The sequence below is a fragment of the Citrus clementina genome, unplaced genomic scaffold (genome assembly GCF_000493195.1).
Source record: "Citrus clementina cultivar Clemenules unplaced genomic scaffold, Citrus_clementina_v1.0 scaffold_8, whole genome shotgun sequence".
In the NCBI taxonomy this organism is placed as follows: domain Eukaryota; kingdom Viridiplantae; phylum Streptophyta; class Magnoliopsida; order Sapindales; family Rutaceae; genus Citrus; species Citrus x clementina.
The window spans coordinates 11387736-11407185 of NW_006262022.1; positions in this window are offsets into that span (position 1 = coordinate 11387736).

The following is a 19450-nucleotide window of genomic DNA, read 5'->3' on the forward strand; positions in this document are numbered from 1 at the left end:
GGAGGAGAGAAGAGAAAACGAAAGGAGAGAAAGGAAGAGAAAATGAGGGAAAAAAAGGGTCAATTTCAATCAAATCTGCTTAATTTGACATGGAATTATGTTATTATTCTCTTATTTATTTTCTGTTTCTTCTTTATTCTCCTTCAATTTCTTCAAACCAAACATGTCATTATATACTAAAACCCATTTTTTTAAGCACTGATGAGTGATGATACTTAAAATGAAAATTATCTGTACACCGCCTCGGTTCATCTTTGTTTTTAAATTTGTATTAATTAATCATTTTGACACTAACATATAACCATTTACCCCTAAATGAATTAAAAGATCATTTTTCTATAGAATTTGAAAAATAAAATTATTACAATTAGAAGAAAGCATGAAATATTTAATAAAATGAAGAAATCTCAAAATCGATGATGTTATAATTTCATTTAAAAATTATCACGTTAATTTTTTGTAATTATAATATCATTTAATTTTTACAATCAAATTTATGTATAGAGAATTTTACAAAAATTAACATGAAAATAAAAGTGGTTTATTAAAATTAAGAAACTATAATCAAAATTAAGAAACTTCCCTGTACTTAATTTAATTACAAAAATTAAATGAAATTATAATTACAAAAAATTAACATGATATTTTTTAAATGAAATTATAATTATAAAAAATTAGCATTGGATTTTGAAATTTATTTCTTGTATTAACCATTTCATGGGTATTCTTGTAATTATAATATTTTTATTTTTAAAAATTTTATAGAATAAAATAGTCTTTTAATTCATTTAAGGATAAAATGTTCAATTATTAATGTTAAAGTGGTTGATTAATATAAGTTTAAAAATAAAGATAGTACAAAAAATATGTTAAAATTATGTGGTGATTAGATATTTATGTGAATTCAGAAATAATTCCCTTATCTAAAATGGTGGTTGGTCTGCGAAGGTTGCACAGCTCTTCATTTAATTTTGGTTTTAAATAGCTACAAATTTAGAACTGGCTCAGTCTTATGAGTGAATAAGGCTCTATCACATGCATACATTAGTCAAAATTTGATTGGTGACACGGCTGGTACTTTTTGCCGCCCATTAATGTGTTTTAAGCAAGGTGGTTATGCAGTTGCATATCGTTTTCTGTGTTGTTAGATCAAAAAGAGCATGTATCTTTCAATCTTCAGGAATAGGGGCCAACTAGGGTCTAGGGTGTGCTTGTTATTGCATTTTCTATGGCATTTTTTAAATTTATTGCACAAAAAAAAAGTTCTTGATCGGAGTTTTTATATATTTGAAAAAGTATTCGTTAATTTGTTCTTAAGTACTACATGAAAACTTTTCAAAAAAAAAAAAAGTACTACATGAAAAGAAAATGGAAAAAACATGTTTAGTAATTTGTTTGGAAAAGCAGGTTTTCAATCATGTGTAGTTAATTTTCTTACTTAAAATGTATTTATTTATTTGAAAAATGTTAACTTATTTATATTTAATAAAAATTACTTAAATGAGGTTTTATTTTTTTTTGTAAAATTTGACTAATAGGTATTCTAAATAAAATGATGTTCAAATCAAGAACTTTTAAGGCCCAAATAGCTCTACTCTAATAAGAAATATATTATTTTTTCTCTTGAAGAGGTGAGGAACTTCTCATTAAACTTACTTTTTCGATAGTTAAATGCCGCTTGGTGGCACGCAGGATGAATCCAGTTAAGTCCTTAGGAGGAGCCTCTTCTAGACAATTATATTTTCCTTTTAGTATGCCCTAATCCTCTTTTGAAAGATTTAAATAAAAAGAAATTGAACTTATTTTAAATAAATTAAAATGCTTATTTTTTTAATGGTAAAGACTATCATTTAGTAACTTTGGGAACTTGGTTCAAATTTCAACAGCGACACAACTTTGTTGCTTTAGATATTAATACACATTTAAGAAAGAGAGAGACTATTGACACCACTTTAAATTTTTGATAAAACACCTCTTCTAAAAAAAGAAACTCATTAATTGATTATAAGAATTTGTTACTTATAATGACACTTATATTCTTCCAAAACTATCCTTAATTCAATCTTTTTCCAACTTCCTTCTTTATGAACAATTCCCTTTTTTTTTTCTTTTGAAAATTAATACTGCGTTAATGGAAAAGATCACAAGAAAACGGCAATTTGTTGAAGTGAATCCTCCAACCCAATACACAAAAAGCCATCATTTCAGATACATGACTTTGATTGAAATTCTTATTCATGTCGCCACCAAAGCACTAACAAAAAGCTCTTGAAGTACTAGATATTGCATGCGATAATAATTCATGCAGAAATGACACAATGATGGATTCATCAAGTAAATGTAGAAACTTTTGATTCAAATAGAATATCATTTAAAACTACTTTTGTTAATTTAATAATTGCTAGTTTATCGTTTCCATTTGGATTCAAATAGTTACGTCGTGGATGAAAATATAGAGCTTCTTCCTTCGAGTTACAAATTTCTGATCAACCTTTTCCCTTAACAAAAACAAGAGATTAATCACGTCTCTAGAAGCTGAGCCACCGACATCTACCAAGAAGTTAGCTGAGCCACCGACATTTGAAATTGAATATGCCTTGGAGGGGTGACTCTCTAATTAATTGGAGAATGCACTTTCAGAAATTGTAGTTTTTTTGTAATGTTTTTTTCTTTTCTTTTCTTTTTTTGTTTTTGAATGAAGTATTAATTTAAAAAAAACATGAATTCGTTCACTTAGAGAACGAATGTAGGGATGCTAACAAATAATGAATTCTTTATAATTAGGTAATGGATATATATATATATATATATATATATTTGGTTTTTAGAAGAGGGGTTTATTAGGACTTTAGAGAGGTGTCAATAGTCCAAAATCTTTCACAAATGTGGCTACGATAGCTTATTATTTAAAATAAATAATTTATCAAAGAATAGAATTTAAGATTTTAATACTTTAAATATATTTAAATAAACAATTAAAAAAATCAAACCCTTTAAATTGAATTAGAATTTTTTAAGCTAAGTCCCGTAAATTAAATGTTTGGGTCCACCACTAGCTGAACCAAGGGAACTGTACTTCAAAATATGAAGGGATGACACCTGATTAGCAAGTTAGCAACTAAGAAAATAAGAGATAGATGCCTAAGCAAACGAAGCCACTTAATCCATAAAACAAACACAATAAAATAGAAAATGACATTCTCACCACAAATTGCACAACATATAGCCCAAAACTGTGCGTTTTAATAAAGTAAAATTGGAAAAAAATACATAAATATTAAAAATTAATCATTTACACCCCTTATTGCAAATTTTAAGTTGATTGTTTTACCCAAAATGGTATCAGAGACAAGATTTTGGTTCAAAGATTTTGAAATATCATGATATATCGATAGGAAATCGGCGACACATATTTTGATGGTTAGCTAAATAAGAACTATATCAATTTGTATTGTTTGTATAACAAGTCATCTACTCAGGGGCGGACCCAAGAATTTATATTACCCCAAGTTAAATTTAAAATTTTATATTTTGAAGTGAAGATAAATATTCATAAGTAAAAAGTACATCAAATAATGGGGACACGAAAAACTCTACGAATATATACTCTAAACAAAAATAATTGTACAAAAAGACTAGAAAACAAAAGATAATTCAAATATAAAAATACTATTTTTTAATTATGGAATCTAACATTGCAACATATAATAACATCTAATTATATAAGAATTAATAAATCTATTAAGAATTTTAAATTAGAATAAATCAATACATGTAATTATAATCATTTAAAAAGTGCAAGTAGAACTTTATGTTTGAAAAATACTTAGTTACCAAGCTTAAATAAATTAAACAATTAAAATCTATTATTTATGAAATTATTAATAATTTTTATATATATGTTTTTAGTATTTTTAATAATAGTGACGATGTTATATTACATTCGCATACTTGTTAAATTAAAATTTTTAAAAACAAATTAAAGTAGTAATAACATTTTAAACCCCTAATGTTTTCAATCTATTCAATAAATATATAATTTAATTATTTTGTAAAATAAGTCATAAATACCAGTTGGGAAAAAAATATAATTGAGTTAAGGACATATTTGAAAATAAAGTAAAAACTCTATTATTCTATGAAATTTGATGAAAACATGATTGTAACTGAATTGGGGACTTATATAAAAATAAAATAAAAAGTCTATCCTTATGTAAAATGAATCAAAAGACAAGGGATTTAAATGATTTTTCTGGACTACACCGGGCTACAGCCCGGTCTAACCCAGCTATAGATCCGCCAATTTATCTACTAGATTATTTCAAAATCAGAAGTAAAGATGGACAGAACTAGACATATGTTGGTACGCGATGTGAGATATAATTTAATGTTAGATTATGATGCCATAATGAATAATATAAATACACAAATGCAGTACTATACATTAGAAATATATGGTTTAATTATTAAACAGTTAGTACAACTGTATCTATCACAAGCTCATGAATTTAGAGTTGGAGAACTCATAATAATAATAATAAAAACATATATTTAATTATAGATCCTATGCTACTAAGTAAAATCAGAAAAGAAGTTTCTAGAAATAATTTTTCATGGAGATAATGTAATATTAATTCTATTGATAAATATATTGATGAACCTCTAATAGATTACAATATAGATTCATATCTATTAATAAAGAGAAGAATATAATTAGAATAACAAAAGGATTAGAAGTAGAAAAATATCCTTCCAGTAATATGATGATTGGATATAGAGGATTAATCATGAGAAAACTCTGCCTTATACATAAGGGTTAGAGGAATTTCAAAGAAATATTTCATAGAATGTAATGAAATGCTATGCAGATAGAATAATGAATAAATTACTTGAGTGATTAGTAATTCCACAAAATATAGAAGCCAATAGGCAAAAAGAATTTATCTATGGAAGATTTCAACCTTTTGATCTAATAATTGATTCAGATATGTGGGAAATATTCAGTTAAATTGGATTTCTATATATTTATTAAATAGATTAGAAAACCCTAATTTGTTTGTAAATGATATAGAAAATGCAAATAAAATATTAGAAATTAAAAATCTTAATGATGAAAATATTAAGCAAATCAAAAGATTGGAAGATCAAATGAATGAAGAATTTAATCAAGTTAAACAGTTAAAAATGGACTTCAAAATCAAAGATTAATATATAATAGAACAAGAAATCATTAATGTCATAAATAAAAATTCAATAGACATAAGGTTGAATAAGATAGAAATTCAATAAAATAAAATAAAATAATTTGGTAAAAAGTTTGCAATAAATATAAATGGAAAGTTTCAAGGAAATTGAAGTACAAAAGATTAATAATAATATGGAAGAATTACTCATTGTAATTCAAGAACAGAATAAAATTCTACAAGATACAATATTTTACTTCAATGAGAAGAAAAATTATGAAATTCAGTCAATATCAAGACAAATATTTAATAAAATAGATGGGAACAAAAAATTAATAAGCCTGAAAATGTTAAGTGAAAACGCAAACAATAGATTAAAAGAATCATCTAATTCAGAGCTATTTGATAAAGATGAAAAATATGAAACTAGTGAAGAGGAAGATATATTTATAGATTTACAACATATTGAAAATAGAATTAAACGTTTTAAAGATGCATGAAGCAAAGCCAAGAGTTTATGAACAAGGAGAATCTAACAATAGAGCTTCTCATGCTAAAGAAGAGATACCAACTTATGAAAGACCACAAAGTCAAGTCAATATTTTAGGTCTAGCAAACCTAAAAAGGAATATAAAACTCCAGGAGAGTATAAAGAAAGACTAATTGGTTATGATGAAGAATGACTAGATTTAGATTGTGTTAAAAATAAAGATAGATCAATACCGCCTGGGTTAAATTGATGAAAATTACTCTTGTATTTCACGAGTTTGATAGAAATAATGGTGTAGAATTCCTTAAAACTTCTTTTCATAGGAATAGTAGCACAATGGTACATGGGATTAAGAAAAGATAATGAAAATAAAATATTACATGGAAAAAATCCTAAACCAAATGAAACTCAAGAACAATCTTAAACAGTTTTGAAAATGAAATAAGAAAAGAATTTTTCGGAAAAAGAATAGAAATGTAATGAAACTAATTAGGCTTGAGATATGATATATGCCATCTAGAAGCATACACTTGTAGCTTCGAAGAATCATATTATAAATGTGAATTTGATAGCGATGATCAAACAATAGGATATTACAATGATTTATATTTTATGAAAATACCAAACCCATGGGGTAAAAAGTTTATGCTAGAATATAGCAAAGAATATGGAGATAGTACAGACATTGATACACTTGGAAATAAAATCAAGTTTCCACAAAATCGAATAAATCAATGCTGTGGAGAAATAAGAGATACTATACTTATGAAAAAGCAAAATGAAGGATTATGGTCTTCTAAGTTAGAAGAACTGCCAAGATTTGGATGCTCAAATAAAGCCTATAAAAATAGGAAAAAAATTCAAAAGGAAGAAATTCTTTAGAATCAATAAGAAATATTACCAAAAAAACAAATACAAGAAGAAGTTCTTCAAAAGGAATAAATTTAAAAGAAAATCTAAAGTCAATGCACCCAAAAGGTGTAAATGTTGATTGTGTAATAAAGAAGCACATTATGTAAATGAATGTCCTAAAAAAAAAAAAGAAGAGTAGGTATCAAAATATTTGAAGGTTTCAATGATTTAGAATTAATCACTGATAGTGAAGATGCTAGTGACAATGATATCATTTATTATCTATTTGATGAGACTCTAAGTAGCTCATATTCAGAATAAATATAGAAGAAATGGATAATAAAGATCTATATTATAATAAAGAACTAGAAGAACCTTGTTCTTTTAATAGGAAATTAATCTTTGATAAAAAGTACCTTAAGATTAATAAAAAGGATTGGAAACATCTATGAGGTCTGTCAATAAGTTAGCACAAGAAATTACTAACATGATTAAGAGAAAAAAATAATGTATTTCAATGCGACGGTAAGAGAAGAACCAATCGAGAAAAGGCATGCTAGAGGAAATAGAAAAATACATTTGTTATTAAAATCATATATAGAAGATAAAATCAATAGGATAAGATCTAGTGATAGACCCAAGATTGGATATATTCATATTGGAGAATCCAAATTATAATAAAAGCTCATTTTAGAGAAGGAATAGATAATCCAGTAAATTTGGCTGTTCTTGATAATAGGATAAAAGATAAAAAAAAAAAATGCACTCTTTGTAATAATACAAGGAAAACTAAGCTATAGAAAATTAACATTTAAAATATACCCAAATATTCTATCAGTCATAGAGATAGAAATATATTCTTAAGTCATGATTTTAAATACTTTGGTATAGCTCATGAGGGATCTTATCCATATAGCATAACATATGTCATAGAATATGCTTTAACAAATTTGCTAATAGTAAAATGTTTGCTGATAAGGAATTTATAGAAATTGATAAACTTTTTAATAAAGTTGAAAGGTAAAATCTCTTGAGATTTTAAGAGTAATTGATTTACAAGAAGAATGGGTGATGGATTTGAGTAGTCTACCTAGTATGATTAGAGGAAATACTACTAAAACTATCAAACATACACTTGAGGGAAAAGTCATTATAGGAAGTAAAAGTCATTCTCTATACCCAAAAAGAGTCATAATTAAGTAGAAAGCATAGTTTTACTAGATTTAGTCATCTTGTGATACCACCATCCTATGAATTATTAGCAACAGTTAGAAGTATTCAAAATTTAAAAATAAAAATTGACTATAATAGTGGAAGTCATGGCCATGAGACTTTTATTATCTTAGATGCAAGAGTTGCAAAATCTTATATTGATTCCAAATGATTAAATATTTAGAAAAAAGAGTTCTTGTGGAACCACATACATATGTAGGATACAATGGAGAAAGAAAGACGGTAAGTCAGTATTATGAAATTCCAGTAAGAATTAAGGGAATAAAATTTATGTTTCTTTTCTTTATAAAAACTAATTATGAAATAGAAATAAGTCTTTTGTTAGGGATAAACTTTTTTGAAAATTTTTCTCCTTGCCATATAAAAGATAGAGAAATAAGTATAACAATTGATAGGATAAAAAAAACAATATCAAAATATGCCTAATGCTTTTATACATGTAAAGAAGATTATAACATATTATAGGCATAAACTAGAATGGTTCCATGCTTTGATTGATATTGGTTCAGGAGTTAGCCTAGCTAATTCTAGGATTTATCCAAAATCTTATTAAAAATATTATAACCCCTTAATAGGATAAGGAATAAATGGTGAACAAATCTCCTTAGGAAAATATAGGATTAAAACTTTAATACAAATAGAGGATTATATTCTAAGTATACTTATATTATGGTCTTATGATCACATGGATGCAAACATATTTTTAGGAGTTAATTTTCTTCGTTAGTTCATTTATATAATGACTAATGAGACAATTACTTTTAAAACACCATGTAATTATTCAATTACAACACCAAGGGTTTATAATCCTATTAGGTGAACAACTCGAAAATTTCATTTTTAAAGTACCCAGTGTGGTGATTTCAATATAAAAATAAATTAATTATATCTGATTATGAAAAAAAACTAAAAAACTTGATAAAAATTTTGGTGAAAACCAATTCAATTATGGGAAACTGATAAAACTTATGCCAAAATAGAACTAAAAGATCCAGATGTCATGATAAAAGTCAAACTTATGAGATATGGGCAAGAACGTAGAGCAGAGTTTGATAAACAAATTAAAAAGTTACTAGAACTCAAGATCATTCGATAATCTAAGTGTCCACATAATAGCCCACCCTTATGGTTAGGAATCATGCAGAGATTAAACGAGGAGAAGCTCGTATGGTTATTAACTACAAATAATTAAATAAATATACCAAATTTGACAGGTACTTTTTACCTCATAAAGATACATTAATTATTTCTACAACTAATAAAAAGATATTATTAAGTTTGATTGCAAATTTGGATATTGACAAATCAAACTTAAAGGAGGAAGAATACCACTTGCTGCCTTTAGTACTTCTCAAGGATAATATGAATGGATTGTGATGTCTTTTGGACTAAAATATGCACCACAAGTATTTTGAAGACGGATGGATAAAATCTTCAAAGAATTTCATGAATTCTGCATTGTTTATGTAGATGATATATTAATATTTTCAAATAATAGATGAAACAAGAATTGATATTTCTGAAAAAATATATTTATTTTCAGATAAATTAGAATCTAAAGAACAGATTCAAAGAATTTTACGATGTCTTAATTATGGTGAAGGATTCATAGAAAACTTAGCTATTTGGTGGGGAATTATGGGTGCAGATGTGGACCAATGGTATGGTGACACCATGTAAAAAAGGGTCAAACAAGTGGAAGCAGATTGTTTGACTAGGACACTAGGATAACTCAAAGCATGCAAGGAGATAAGTTCATTGAAAATAAGGGTAGTTCCAGGAAAACACGTAATGTCAAAGGATATAATCGGAGTCTAGATTTTTGGTAGTTGGAGGTGCACATGAACAGTGCATGCCATTGTTTGTAAAATCAAAATATCTTACTTTTAGTTAAATGCAAAGAGCCAATGGAAAGAGAGATTCCTTGAATGGGTAATAAAGGGTTGCCACATCAGCTACCTCTTGTAGTGGTCCAAAAATTAGCAGGACCGCTAGCTGAAGAGAGGGCCACATGTAAGAGGTAAGGGGCAAAATGGTGGTTGATGGTTCTTTCGCCTCCTTTGTAGAGGCGTGTCACTATCTTAAGACCACAAGAGTAATCTCTAAAATACTCTCACCTGAGGCAGGGCAGCCAATCAACAAGCCCCATATGTTCAGAATTATGAAAAGACCCTTAGTCACACTCTACAGATGCTTGCCACACTTTCAAACGGTAAGCATCTTTCATCACTTAAAAACCTTGTTCTCATCTTTTTCCTCAAAAGTTCATAGAGTACATTCACCATTTTTGATAGCTTTAAGGTCCATTCTTAACCTTGAAGTAACTTTTTATTACTCAAAGTCTAGTGATGGAGTGTGGTCGCCGGCCACCACCAGCTCCACCTCTAACATCCACGATTGCTCTATTTTGCAGGATATGTCTTGCTCAAGGTTGGTGGTCTTGCTCAAGGTTGGTGGTCTTCGTCCTCGTTTTTCATCTCTTCTTTTTCTCTTTATCATTAAACACTTCACTCACACACCTAACCTCCATATCTTGTGACAAAACACCTCCAAACATAATAAGGCATTCTTTCTTTCTCCTACTCACCTTTTAAACCACTCTCTTATTGTTTTATTTGGGGTTATCCAAAATCCCACTAAAATAATTAGCACCATCTCGATTGCCGATTTTGGTAGGCAATCTCCCAATAAAGTGGTCTATATGCTCAATTTCCAAGTGGTGGATAATCTATTGGCCTATAGTGTTTTTTTGGGTCGACCATTTCTTGCTACCACTACAGCAACTATTCCTATGCACTACCTTTTTATGAAAATCCCAACTCTAAAATATGTGATCATTATCAAGAGAAATATCAATAGATTGCTCGTCAATGTTACACAACAACATCAAAGGTTAGTGTTGATTGATTTTTATAATCAATTATTATCAATGATAATGTGCAAGTATACACAATAAGTAATAAAGTGATGAGTATTCAAGATCGTCTCCACATGGATTGATGTTACTCAAAATACTAAAGTAATCACAATAGTGCAAATCAACTAAAGACTGAAACAACCAATTGTCAAATAATTCTATCGTAATTAATAATTGCGAGAGATGGAAATAAAACAATATTGTAATGAAATAAACTAAGTTAAATGTGTCTAAGATTCAATTGAGAATATAGTAGTTGAATGATCAAACTCTCCTAATGGGGTGACTGTTGTTTACCAAATTAGCACTAGTTGTTACAATAAGTGTTGTAGCATTGGGCAGAATAAATCTGCATCCTCAGCTATCGCATGTTGGAAGTCTCATACCTTTAAATCTACTAACAATGACCAATTGCTCATATATTTATGGTACGACATTATATCCTTTAATCTCTCTACCCTACAAGGTGAACACTTATGTCTAGAGTGTCACAAATCTTAACTTCAAGTATTGCCTTTATAGGATTCAAGATAACCTAATCCAGGAAACTTGACTTAAGAACAAGTAATACTCTAATAATGTCTGCAAAGACATGCCCTTTTCCTGCTCTATCTTAACTGAAACTATTAAATGGGTGGTCAATGTTGTGCAAATTTTATTGAACTCGCAAGTGCACGAATCTATTGTAGTATAGATCAACGGTGACAAGTGTCGATCCCACGAGGAGGTGGATTTTAATTGTGTGGAGAATTAATTTTGTAAATGGGTGATTGGATTTGTGATGGAAATAATTTGGAATATGCTAAAACTTAAATTAAAATGGCGAGAATAAATTCTAAAATTAGAATTGAAATGGCGAGAATAAATTGAAGAGAATTCTATTGAAATGACGTACTTGGGTATCTGGATCCATATCAACATGCATCATGGGCTAAATAATCCTTATTAATGCCAATTAAATCATGAGGGGGGAATCCACACCTCATGAACCACGCTCTAATCAATATAGTGCTAAGGACTTACTGTGCCAAATAATAATAACCTTGTATTAGGGAGTCGGTGAAACCAAGGCGGTACTAAAAAAGATTATTATTATTTGTTGACGAGAAGTCAAAACATCCACAAAAACTAGAGGGGAAGAGAAAATAAATTTACCAAATAAAGCCCATGACACATGTTGAGACTTCACCTTCAACCCAAACTTGAAAGAAAATTAGCTACTCATAATTGAACTAGGGGCAAAATGGGAATTTATTAAAATATGTAGAAAATACAAGATGGAGAGGGAATTACAGAAAATGGAGTCCAAAATGGATTCAGAGCTATCAAATTAGGGGGGAGAGGCCCCCTTTTTATAGATACATGGAGTAAATCATGGCCATTGGATTAAAAACAGTTTGGACGCTCAGGATTGCGCTATGTCATCAGTCAACAGTACGCGGTTTGACCACGTGGATGAACAGTAATACGGTTTGACCTGGGTTGAACAGTGATGCGGTTTGGTTGAAAATAATCTTGTATGATGCATGTACTGTACGCGAGATTTTTCGTCCACTGATATGTTGGCACGTCACTATCAACAGTACATAAGAATTTTAGCCCAACAGGATCGTGACACCTCATCAGTCAATGCCACATCATCGGTCAATGCCACATCATTAATCCGTCTACGTGAACAGTGTCATGAACAGTAACGTAGATAGTACCGTACACGTGAATAGTACCGTACATGTGAATAGTGCTATTTTTCTTTTTATGATCCTCCTAAGGTTTTAGACCGTCCTGAGTTCAAAAGTGATGTCCGTTTTGCCGTCTGATCCCTCGTTTATTGTGAAATAACCATGATGCCCCTAAAATACATAAAATACTTAATTAAAATAAAACACACATAATTAAATTACAAGAAGTTTAAATACATAAAAGTAAGGGTTGTTAGTAAGACTTGAAATGTAAAATGATGATTTTCTCCTTTATAAATATGCATTTTCTAACACTCAACAGTCAACCGAAATAACAGTTATATTCATAAAAACTACTAGAGTAAAATGCTACAGCAATACCATAACAACATATAAGAACAATCAAGAACCCATTGGATTATTTGTCACTCAACTACAAGTAAATTTAGTTCATAATCTGGATGAGAAAAATAAACATAAATATATTGATCTCAGAATACATCAAAACAATTAAAGGAAGAAGATAAATATAAGTTGAGCACGGTGAAAATCAAAGCCAAGTAATTCTGCACGATTCTCTAATGTTGCCGAAACAACTCTCTTCTTTTTCTGATCTTCTTTTTCGTTCCTTTTTAATTGTTCTAATGATAATTCCCCTTGCCGCCTTTCTTTGTAGTATTGCCTCCCTTTTATATTGCAAATTAAGGTAAACACAAGCCCATGAGCGTGCATGCATTAAATTAGGAAACATGTGCTGACCCGCAACTAAGTTTTCCCCCGCATTTACTTCCAGATTGCTACAGCACGAGTTGCTCTAACATCCGCAACAGCACTGCATTGCTCCTGATTGTGTGTTTCTTCTTTTATGGCCGTCTTCTTTCCTCCTCTTGCTCATCTAATGTCTCAACATCCCCTCATGAATTAAGACTTTCCAAGAACCTACAATTATGCATGTGTTTTTAGCACAAATTACTATGATTCAAGCAAAACTTATTAATACTCAACTAAAATGAATGCTTAAGCAAAATGTAATCAAAACACCTTATTTGTTCTCTAAATGATCTTGATTCAAGTCTAAAATTGATGTAATAACTCTCATTTCCTAGAGTTATCACACCCCCAAACTTAAACCATTACTTGCCCTCAAGTAATGACACATACTAACATTTCCCGCAAACAAACATGCACACAACTTTAGCTCTTTTATCAAATTTGCAAGGATTCTTCCACCTTCAGATCACAATCCCAATCATACAAAATGTCCATAGTAAATCAGTTCTAGACTGAAGCTTATTTCTGTCCATAGTGTGTGTGTGCTTCCTTTGATTGAATTCCAGATATGTTGTAACATCACCAAAGGACTGCATAAATTTCAGCAGTGATATACTTCATTCATAAATGGGGTAGCATAAATTTCACATACTCAAACTGTGATTGTTTTAACATTGATAAATTGAGGAGTAATCAACCTCCTCACTGTAACATTTATCTTTCATGTGAATGTCAATCACTTGTAATGATGACACCTAATTACTCAAACTATGTCCAGATCAGAGTTGCTGCAGCAATATCTGTGGTATAATCTTATCTAGAGGTATCTTTTACTCAACGCTGAACATGGGACTCATGAACAGACCTGGCTACTCAATGCCTTAGACAGAGGACTTCTTTTTCTCTTTTTTTTTTAACTTTTTTTTTTGCTACAACATTGCTCATAACTCTCGCTACCTTTTTACACAATTCTGCATATGGGGTACATACTCAGATCTGGTTACTCAGCAACTTGAGCCATTGGAGCAGAGTTTTATTTCATAAATATCACAGTCAATCAACTTGCTTCTCCTTTCAATCTTAAGATATTTTCTATTCCTCTGGCTCTGCTCTAAAAGTCTCATAGAACTCAACCAAAGTCTAAGTGTTGGAACTGAATTTCACTTCTATCTATAACTATCTCTACTTGGCATTCTCATAAATACTGAATAACACTTAATTTATCTTCATTAGGTTTTCAAATCCATACACAAATAACAGATAACAGAGCTTCACACAACACAAACATAAACACATACATAAACACATGAATTCAGAAATGATACCCCCAAACTTGAGAGATGCAGTGTCCTCACAAGCATACATAACAAAGGCACATAAACTGTCAAGGATATGGAAGACCTCAGAAAATACCACACAAATTGACAAACAATTTTTTTTTTAAACATGAACTAGTAAGGAAAGAGTACTCCCTTGAGGTGGGGACTGCAGCAATGATAGGATGCTATCAGCGCTTCTTGGATGCACTGCGCAGCTTATCCTTTGGTGAAGCTTTTGGGGAAGTGGCTGACAATGTCTTTGTCTTTTTCACTGCGGGTCTGGTGAGAGGAGTTGTGGCTGGGGTTGCTATAGCAGTAACTGTAGACATACTGCCTTTTTGTTTGCTGGATTGTCGCAGACTGGTGCGAATAGGCTGGCTAAGAGTTTGCTGTGGAGGCTTTTGAGCTAATGAATCAGCTGCCTGACCTTCAGCTGTGATGGCAGCAATGACCGCAAATAGTTGCTTGGCTTGCTCAGGTGTAGGCATAGCTCTGGCTACTGCAGCAGCCAGCTCAGCATCGACTTGTTCCATCTCATCTTCAGAGGTTAGAGGTGTTGCCATTTTTGCTTTACCCTTGTCCTTTCTCTTGCTCGCAAGGACTGAAATAGACAACTCCTCTTCAAGGTCTTCCTCCCCCTCTTCTTGAATAATGCGTTTTTTTCTGGTTTTGGGCTGGGTTGGGATGGTTGGTTCCTCACGGTCTTTCTCCGAGTTGTCCTCTTCCTCTGCAGGTGACCTATCAGTCTCAGACTTGTCACCTTCTTCCTCAGGCTGGTCAGATGGTTCAGCATCTTCTGATTCTTCCTCTGCTTGTGGTTCGGCTGCAGCATCTTCTGCTGGTTCCTCTGTGGCAGTGGTTTCTGTACTAGCCTCTGTTGGAGCATCTGTGGTGTTGGTGTGTTTCATGTACAGAGAAAATTGGTGTAGTTGGTTGTCCAGGTGCTGGAGATAGCTCCAAAACCGATTGTTTTCCCGCTGCTGTGCTTCTGCACATTGAGTTATACTTGTGCTGAGTGCCTGGATGGTCTGTTCTAAGCCAATAACTCGTCTTGCTCCTATCACAGCAGCTGGTTTAGTGGTTGTTCCAGCACTCTCACCAGCAACTCTCTCAATGGTTCGTGCCGTAAAGGCACCATCATTCTTGACATGGTCATATCTGGCGTCAAGACGAACACCTGAAACTACACAAATGCTGGTGACGAGTGAGGGAAATAGCAAGGCAGCAGTTCGGTGATTCTTGACTGCACAATCTCGGATTTCTTTTGCAATGATGCTACCTACATCTATGAGAAGCCCTCGAACAATGACATATAACTGGACCAACCTCTCTTGCGAAACTGTAGTAGTGTGAGTGGTGGGCATAAGCCTAGATTTCAGAAATTTCACCCACACCTTAGCAATAGGTTTCAAATCTATCCTATTAACTACACGCCCTTCCTCGTTAGCCCATGATGCCCCTTCGATTGTAAGAGTTGTGAAAATGGTGATCCACTTTATCGGGGTTAACTTATCATGCAACTTAGCATGCTCACAAGTAATTTCAGCAGGTAAATTATAAAAAGCATTGATAACACGGGAGTCTAATGGGACAAGTGTATTTCTTACCCAAATGTTGTGCTGATCAGGGTTTACCAAATTGGCATAAAATTCTTTGACTACAGGCAGCACAAGATCTCGAGGGTGGTTGCAAAACTCTAGCCATCCTCGATTTGCTACAGCATTATGACTTGTTTGCACAATTCCCGTGAGTTGGTTTGGAAATTGAAACCCTTTTTCTTCCAAAATCCTACACGGCTCTATGAATTCTTCATATTTTTCTTCAGCGTGGTAACTCTGGAAACGTGACGGATCTTTGAGGCGGCTGGCTATTTTCTTATACCTCGGCTTTACTGTAGCAGTAACAAATTAAGGCTACTGTTCCTGAGAGTAAAAAGAGAAGAAGAGGTTAAGAGTAATGAGAGTTGTATTTGCGAAGGGGATGGGGAATAGTGTCGTAGAGCACTAAGCACAGTGACTCCTTTTTATAGTGGACTTTGAATTAGAGATAAATACGGTAACTAGAGATAAATGAGGGAAGAAAATATTTTTAAATTAATGTGCATATCCCAAAAATATCGGCTAGTAAAATTAAGGCATTAATTTCAGAAATTTATTCTCGATTGCTATCCACATCCAGGCCTCCATCTGTCATGACTTATCTCCAACGGCAAGTGAGAGGCTCCCTATTTTAATTTACTGTAATGGTAAAATTAGTTGTTGCAGCACCCATTTGCTTACTCTAGCAACGGTTACATGCTCCACACTAAAGCCTCTGACATGTGGCTCGCCTCTACACTCTGCCACCACACAACCTCACTTGTCAATATGGAATTCAATTGTCACACATACTTCCCACAAATTCAAATTAATTCTAACATTTAAAAATAAATAGATCAAATAATAGCAAAAGTAAATAATGCAATAATTTGAAAAGATAAAATTAAATAGCTAGAATGAAAGAACAAAATTAAATAAAATGGTAAAGAGGGAGAGCTGTCAACAAAACCAAAGGAGATCACAATTGGTTTGAAGTGGTTGTCTCCTCAATGGGCTGCCTCCCATGGAGCGCTTGATTTAAGGTCCTTCAGCCTGACATTCTTTCATTGTTCAATAGCTGGGTTCTTTAAGGAGTAACCCCTCCTTTGAACATTCTGCTGCTGGATGAATGTAATGCTTAACCCTATGTCCATTAACTTTGAATTTGTGGCCTGTTTGTTCATCTAGACGATCAACAGCTCCATGACGATAAGATTTTAACAGCTTAAACGGGCCATACCATCGTGATTTGAGCTTTCCCGGAAATAATCTTAGTCTTGTATTGTGGAGCAACACTAATTGACCAGGGTTGAATTTCCTGAGCTGAATATGCTTGTCGTGCCAATGTTTTGTCATCTCTTTATAGATTCTTGCATTTTCATATGAAAATAGCCGTAATTCATCAAGCTCACAAAGTTGAAGTTTCCTTTGCTTTGCTACAACATGCATATCCCAATTTAATTTCTTCAGTGCCCAATGTGCTTTATGCTCTAGCTCTAGTGGCAAATCACAAGCTTTGCCATAAATAATTCGGTAAGGAGACATGCTGAGTGGAGTTTTGTATACTGTTCTGTAGGCCCATAGAGAGTTATGCAAGTGTAAAGACCAATCATTCCTTGTTGGGTTCACCACTTTTTCTAAGATCTTTTTAATTTCTCTGTTGGACACTTCAGCCTAACCATTGGATTGTGGGTGATATGTTGTTGCTACCTTGTGTTTGAATCCATATTTTGCCATTGCTGCAGCAAAGATTTTGTTGCAAAAATGTGTACCCTCGTCACTAATAATTGCTCTAGGAGTGCCAAATCTGGAAAAAATATTTTTATGAAGAAAAGCCACCATTGTTTTAGCATCATTAGTAGGTAATGTTGCAGCTTCTACCCACTTGGAGACATAATCCACAGCAATAAGGATATATAAGTTCCCAAAGGATGGTGGGAAGGGTCCTATAAAATCTATTCCCCAGACATAAAAAACTTCCACTTCTAGAATGTTAGTCAATGGCATTTCCGGTCTTTTAGTCATGTTCCTTGTCCTTTGGCACCTGTCACAACATTTAACAAATTCATAAGCATCTTTAAAAATAGTTGGTCAGTAATAACCTGATTGCAGAACTTTGGCAGCTGTTTTGTGACCACCAAAATGTCCTCCATATGCTGCAGCATGACATGACTCCAGTATATGGGGAATCTCTCCTGCTGTAACACATCTTCTTATTACTTGATCTGAGCACAGCTTATATAAATGTGGGTTATCCCACTGATAACTTCTAACATCATGAAGAAATTTCTTTTTCTCTTGAAACTTCAGCTCAGGTGGTAGCAACCCACTTACTAAATAGTTAGTAAAATCTGTATACCATGGAGATTCTGACTGCTGCAGCATTTGTGCTTGCTGTTCTACCAATAGCTGTTCATCAGGAAAAGTTTCAGTGATGTCTTTCCTGGTCAATGTGCTTGTGTCTGCATCCAGCCGTGACAGGTGCTCTGATAGTTGATTCTCAGTCCCCTTTCTATCTTTAATTTCCAGATCAAATTCTTGAAGCAATAAGATCCATCTAATTAATCTTGGCTTTGCATCCTTCTTTGAAATTAAGTATTTGATTGCTACATGGTTTGTATATACAGTCACTCTAGTGCCTACTAAGTAGGCTCTGAATTTGTCAAAAGCAAATACTACTGCTAGCAACTCTTTCTCTGTAGTGGTATAATTGATTTGAGTTTGAGTGAGAGTTTTGCTTACATAGTAGATGGAGTGAAAAAATTTATCCTTTCTTTGCCCTAATACTGCTCCCACAGAGTGATCACTAGCATCACACATCAATTCAAATGGTAAAGTCCAGTCTGGAGATATAACGACTGGAGCAGTGATCAGAGCTTTCTTTAATTTTCCAAATGCTTGAAGGCAATCTTTGTCAAAGTGAAATGGCTTGTCATGCTCCAGCAATGAACACAGTGGTTTAGCTACTTTGGAAAAATCCTTAATGAATCTTCTGTAGAATCCAGCATGACCCAAAAAACTCCTAATACCCTTTACTGAAGTTGGAGGTGGCAGTTTATCTATTACCTCTATCTTGGCTTTGTCTACCTCAATATCATCCTTGGATATCTTGTGACCCAGCACTATTCCTTCTTGCACCATGAAATGACACTTTTCCTAATTGAGTACTAAGTTGGTCATCTCACATCTTTTAAGAACTTCTTCCAAGTTGTGTAAACAATCATTGTATGTTTCTCCAAAAATTGAGAAGTCATCTATAAAAACTTCCAAAGTCTGCTCTACCATATAAGAAAATATAGAAATCATGCATCTCTGAAAAGTTGCTGGATCATTGCATAGCCCAAATGGCATTCTTCTGAAGTCAAATGTTCCATAGGGACAAGTAAATGTAGTCTTCTCTTAATCCTCTGGAGCTATAGCAATCTGGTT